Genomic DNA, 6,897 nt, shown 5'->3' with positions numbered 1-6,897 from the left:
CAAACAAGTGTCTATTTAATGAGACAGAAAGGAAGGAATGGAGATGGGTTGGTGGTTAATGTGCTTGCTGCTCCTCCAAAGGATGTACTTCACTTCCCAGGACCAGGTGCCTCACAACCATCTGCAACTTCAGCTCCTGAGTGAGGATGGCCTCTCCCGGCTTCCATGGGCACCAGCGTGCATGTGGCATGAACTCCCATAAACACACATATATACACATAAGTGCAATTTATAAAAAGAATGTGTCTGTGTAGCCTTCTACCCCATCAGAGGCCAGACCAGCTTCCTAAAAACCAGGTAAACCAAAACACCCACTGCCACCCCCACCTGACCCACCCAGCATAACCTCTCCCTGTCACCATATCCCTGTCCACACCGCTGGTGAAAGCTTCCTCTTCCAACAGAGGCCAGGCCAGCTTTCCAGAGCTCAGGCAAAACTGTCCATGCTCTCACAGCATAACTCCAACTGCCTCTCCTCTCCTTGTCACCACATCCTGCCCCATACCCCCAGGGGAAGCCTTCCACCACATCAGAGGCCAGGCCAGTATCCTGAACCCCAGGCTGTATCAGGCTTTCTCATACTGCCAGCCCCAACATCAAGACATGGAGACTTCTTATTAGTTATGAATTCTCACCCTTATCTTACCTTTAAATTATTTCTAGATCTTATAAATTAAATTATCCTGTTTCTCTTCAACTACATTTTGCTTTGGAGCTTTTTGCCTTTCTTTCTTTCTTTCTTTCTTTCTTTCTTTCTTCCTTCCTTCCTTCCTTCCTTCCTTCCTTCCTTCCTTTCTTTCTTTCTCTATATCCTACTTTCCTGCTTCTCCTGTCTGGCTGACTGGTGGAAGCCTGGCTTCTGGCCCCAGGTATGTTCCTCTCTTTCTCCCTTTTTCTCTTCTCTATCTCTTCTTTGGGGAACCTAGATTCCTCCTCCTACTTATTCTCTCTTTGCCTGCCAGTCCTGCCTATCCCTTTCCTGCCTAGATATTGGCTGTTCAGCATTTTATTAGACCAATCAGGTTCCTTGAGCAGGCAAATGCAACACATCTGTACATTATTAAACAAATGCAGCACAAACAGATGTAACACACTTTCATGTAGTTAAAGTAATATTCCACAGCATAAACAAATGTAACACATCTTTATCTAGTTAAAATAATATTCCACAACACCAGACACCAGGCCAACTCTCTGGAAGCCAGGCAGAAACCTCTTACCTTACCAGAAGCCAGGCAAGCATCTGAACCCCAGAGGACCTCCAGCCAGATCAGAGGCAATGCATGTATATGTCCAGAACTTCAGCCACAAACTTGGGCAGCAACCCCCAGCTAGACCAGAGGCCATCCAGATAATCAGAAGCCCAGTGCCCAAGACAGTTAGAGAACATTTACTCAAATACAGGCCATAGGATCCAGAAGACCAGAGAAGAAACAGAAACTAGGGGAAAAAACACCCATCCAACAAAGACAAATCCAGAAATTGGCACCTAGACCTTCCAATTCATATGCCTCAACCTAAGTGTATAAGAACATAAACAAAATCAGCCAAGGCAATCTGTAACAACCAGAGCCCAGCCATCCCACCACAGCCACCTCTAAATATTCCAACACAGTTGAAGCACAAGAAAATGATCTAAAAACAAACTTTATAATGATGCAATGGGTCCTTAAAGAGGAAATTAATGAATCCTTTAAAGAAACCTAGGAAAAGACAATAAAAAATTGGAGGAAATCAATAAATCTCTTAAAGAATGTAAGAAAACAAACAAAAAAACTCAAATATATAGTAGAAGGAAACAAATACAATTATTCAAGATCTGAAAATGGAAATAAAAGCAACAAAGAAAAAATACAAACTGAAGGAATACTGGAAACAGAAAACCTGGATAAGCAAACAGGAACCACAGATACAAGCAACAGAACACAAGAGATGGAAGAGAGAAGCTCAGACATTGAAGACACAATACAAGAAATAGATACAACAGTCAAAGAAAATATTAAATATAAAAATTCCTGACACAATGAAAATAACAAAGCTAAGAATAATAGGACTTGAAGAAGGAGAATAAGATTCCCAGCTCAAAGTCCCAGAAAATATTTTTAACAAAATCATAGAGAAAAATTACCTTAATCTAAAGAAGCACACAGCTATAAAGTTATAAGAAGCTTACAGAAGACCAAATATATTGGACCAGAAAAGAAATGTTCCTTGCCACATAATAGTCAAAACACTTCTCAGTGGAGACTCGAAAAGCCAGAAGAGCCTGGACAGACATCCTGTAAACTCTAAGAGACCACAGATTCCAGCCCAGACTACTCTACCTAGAAAACTTTCTATCACTATAGATGGAGAAAACAAGATATTATATGATAAAGTCAAATTGAAAGAATATCTATCCATAAATTCAGCTCTACAGAAGATACTAAAGGAAAACTCAAACCAAGGAGGCTAGCTACTTCCACAAAAACACAAACAATAAATAATCTCACACAAGCACAACCCAAAAAAGGAAACATATACACACACAAGATCCATGTTATGTGAATGTTTCTGTCACAGCAGGTCCCACCACCCTTTTCTGCCCCAAAGAAGCACACAAATGCTATATTAATTATGAAACTGTTGGCTGTTGACTTGGGTTTCTTATTGGCTAACTCTGTCTTAACTATTAACCCATAACTACTAATTCATGTATTTCCACATGGTCTTGGCTTACAGGGGGTTGCTGGACCTGCAACTCCTTTGTCTGCTACATGATGACTGCACAGCATCTTCACAGAGACGCTGTTTGTCCCTGCTTATAACCTGATTCTGTCACTTCCTGTATGACCAATCCGCCAATCAGTATTTTGTTCATTAATCAGTAAGTGAAACATATACACAGAAGGACTCCCCCATCAGATCCATATTTCTGCTTCATACAAGAAACACACCTCAATTATCAAAGATACACATTATCTCAGAGTAAAGGGTTAGGAAAAAACTTTCTAACCGAATGGCTCCAAGAATCAAGCCGGTGTAGCTATTCTAGTATCTAACAAAATAGACTTCAAACCAAAATTAATCAAATGAGATGGGGGAAATCAATATTCATAAAAGGAAAAGTACACCAAGATGACACCTCAATTCTCAATATCTATGCCCCAAATACAAGGGCACCCACATTTGTAAAAGAAACATTACTAAAGTTTAAATTACCCACGAACCCCACAAATTAATAATGGGAGATTCCAATACCCCAATTTAACAAATGGACAGATCATCCAGACAAAAGTAAACAGAGAAATACTGGATCAAACAGATGGTTATAACTCAAATTGACCTAACAGATATCTACAGAACATTTCACCCAAACACAAAAGATGCCTTCTCAGCACCTCATGGAACCTTCTCCAAAACTGACCACATACTTGGTCATAAAGCATGTCTTTATAAATACAAGAAAGCTGAAATAACACCCTGCATACTATCAGACCACAGTGGATTAAAGCTGGATTTCAATAACAACAGAAATAAAAGCCCACAAAATCATGGAAACTAAACAACTCTCTACTGTATTACCAGTGGGTCAGAGAAAAAATAAAGAAAGAAATTAAAGACTTCCTAGAATTTAATGAAAATGAATGCACAATGTACCTACATTTATGGGACATCAAAAGTAGTGCTAAGAGGAAAGTTCATGGCATTAAGTGCCTATATAAGGAATTTGGAAAGATCTCATTCTAGTGACTTAATAGCACACCTAAAAGCTATAGAACTAAAAGAAGCAAACACACCCAGGAGGAGTAGAAGGCAGGAAATAGGAAATTAAGGACTGAAATCAACAAAGTGGAAACAAAAAGAACTATATAAAAAATCAATGAAATAAAGAGTTGGTTTTTTGAGAAAAGCAACAAGACAGACAAATTCATATCTAAATCAACTAAAAGGCAGAGAGAGAATGTATATCCAAATTAACAAAATCAGAAATGAAAAGGGTTAAGAAAATTCAGAGAATCATTAGGTCATACTTCAAAAACCTGTTCTCCACAAAACTGGAAAATCTAAAAGAAATGGAGAAATTTGTTGATAGATGCCACATGCCAAAGTTAAATCAAGACCATGCAAATAATTTAAATAGACATTGAACTCCTAAGGAAATAAAGCAGTCATCTAAAGTCTCACAAACAAACAAACAAAAACCCAAACACCAAGGCCAGATGGTTTCAGCACAGAATTCTACCAGATTTTCGAAGAACTAATTAATACTAATACTCCTCAAATTATTCCACACAAACAGAAGAAACATTGCCAAATTCATTTTATGAGGCAACAGTTACCCTGATACCCAAACTACATAAAGACACAACAAATAAAGAGCATTAAGACCAATTTCCCTCATGACCATTAATGCAAAAATTCTTATAAAATAGTCACAAACCAAATCCAAGAACACATCAAAAATATCATTCACCATGATCAAATGGACTTCATTCCAGAAATACAAGGATGGTTGAACATAAGAAAACCTGTCAATGTAATCCACCATATAAACAAACTGAAAAAAAAAAAAACACTGCATGATCATCTCATTAGATGCTGAAAAAGCCTTTGACAAAATCCAACACCCCTTCATGATAAAAGTCTTGAAGATATTAGGGAAGCAATGTGAATACTTAAACATAATAAAAATAATATAGAGCAAGACAACAGCCAACATCAAATTAAACGGAAAGAAACTCAAAGAAATTTCACTAAAATCAGGAGCAAGACAAGGTTGTTCACTCTCTCTAATCTATTCAATGTAGTACTCAAAGTTCTAGCTAGAGCAATAAGACAAAAAAGGAGATCAAGAAAGTACAAATTGGAAAGGAAAAATTCAAAGTATCATTATTCACAAATGATATGGTAGTAAACATATGACCCCAAAAATTCTACCAGGGAACCCCTACGTCTGATAAACATCTTCAGAAATGTGGTTAGTACAAAATAAACTCAAAAATCAGTAGCCCTCCTATATACAAATAATAAGTGGACTGATAAAGAAATTGCGGGGAATACCCTTCACAATAGCCACAAATAATATAAAATACTTTGGGGTAACTCTAACCAAGCTAGTGAAAGATCTAGGATCTATATGACAAGAACTTCAAGTCTTTGAAGAAAGAAATTGGACAAAGTATCAGAAGATAAAAAGATCTCACATGTTCATGAATCAGAAAGATTAACATAGTAAAAATGGCAATCCTACCAAAAGTAATCTACAGATACAATGCAATATCCATCAAAATTCTATCATAATCCTTCACAGATCTTGACAGAACAATACTCAATGTCATGTGGAAAAACAAAAAACCCAAGTTAGCTAAAAACTATCCTGTACAATAAAAGAACTTCCAGAGGTATCACCATCCCTCATCTTAAGCTCTACTACAGATCTATAATAATAAAAACAGCGTGGTACTGGCATAAAAACAGACAGGTGGATCAACAGAATCCAATTGAAAACCCAGACATAAATCCACACACCTAAGGACACCCGATTTTTAACAAAGCCAAAACTATACAATGGAAAAAATACAGCATCTTCAACAAATGGTGCTGGCATAACTGAATGTTGGCATGTGGAAGAATGTAAATAGATTCATATCTATCATCCTAAATAAAACTTAAGTACAAATTGGATCCAAGACCTCAACATAAATCCAGATATACTGAACCTGATAGAAGAGAAAGTAGGGGATTACCTTGACTTCAATGCCACAGAAGAGCACTTCCTGAGTAGAACCCCAATAGAACACCTTATAAAACTGAAATGCTTCTCGAAGGCAAAGGACACTCTTAATAAAACAAAACAGAGACTATAGAACAGGAAAATATCTACACCAACCCCAGATCTTACAGAGGGCTGATTTCCAAAATATATAAATGACTCAAAAAATAGACATCAAAAAAAAAAAAAAAACAAATAGCCCAGTTTAAAAATGAGGTACAGATCTAAACAGAGAATTCTCAATAGAAGAATCTTAAATGGTCAAGAAACATGTAAGGAGATGTTCAACATCTTATCTAGCAGGGAAATGCAAATAAAAATGACTCTGAGATACCATCTTATACCTGTCAGAATGGCTAAGATCAAAAATATTGAGGACAGCTTATGTTTAATAGGATGTGGAGCAAGGGGAACAGTCCTCCACTGCTGGTGGGAGTGAAAACTTGTACAGCCACTTTGGAAATCAGTGTGGCAGTTTATCAGCAAACTGGGACTCAATCTACCTCAAAATCCAGCTATACCACTCTTGAGCATATACCCCAATAACGCTCAGTCTTACCACTAGGACACTTGCTCAATTATGTTCATAGCAGAATTATTTGTAATAGCCAGAAATTGAAAACAACCTAGATGTCTCTCAACTGAAGAATGGATTTTAAAAAAATGTAGTGCATCATGAAATCTGAAGGCAAATGGATAGAATTAGAAAATTTTATCCTTAGTGAGGTAACACAGACCCAGAAAAACAAGCATGCTATTTATTAGCTGTAAAGTAAAGGATAACCAGGCTACAATCCACAGACAAGGAGGCTAGGTAACAAGGAGGACAGAAGGGGGTGGGAGCTCTCAGAGTTCCCTCAGAAGAGAGATTGGCATGGGAACATGAGGGATCAGGTTGGGGGGTGGAGCAGGAGAGTACTGAAAGATACTGGAAAGAGGGGGTCATTTCAAGGTCAATTAGAAACCAGGTGCAAGGGAAACTCCCAGGAATCTATAATGATGACCACAGCTAAGACTCCAAGCAATAGTTGGATATGTAGCTTGAACTGGCCTTTCCTGTAACCAGGCAAGACTACCAAAGGAGGGATTGGGACACCAACCCCATCAAACAACCTTTGACTGACATTCAATTCTGCTTTGGG

The sequence above is a fragment of the Cricetulus griseus genome (genome assembly GCF_003668045.3).
Source record: "Cricetulus griseus strain 17A/GY chromosome 1 unlocalized genomic scaffold, alternate assembly CriGri-PICRH-1.0 chr1_1, whole genome shotgun sequence".
In the NCBI taxonomy this organism is placed as follows: domain Eukaryota; kingdom Metazoa; phylum Chordata; class Mammalia; order Rodentia; family Cricetidae; genus Cricetulus; species Cricetulus griseus.
This window is presented reverse-complemented; position numbering follows the sequence as displayed.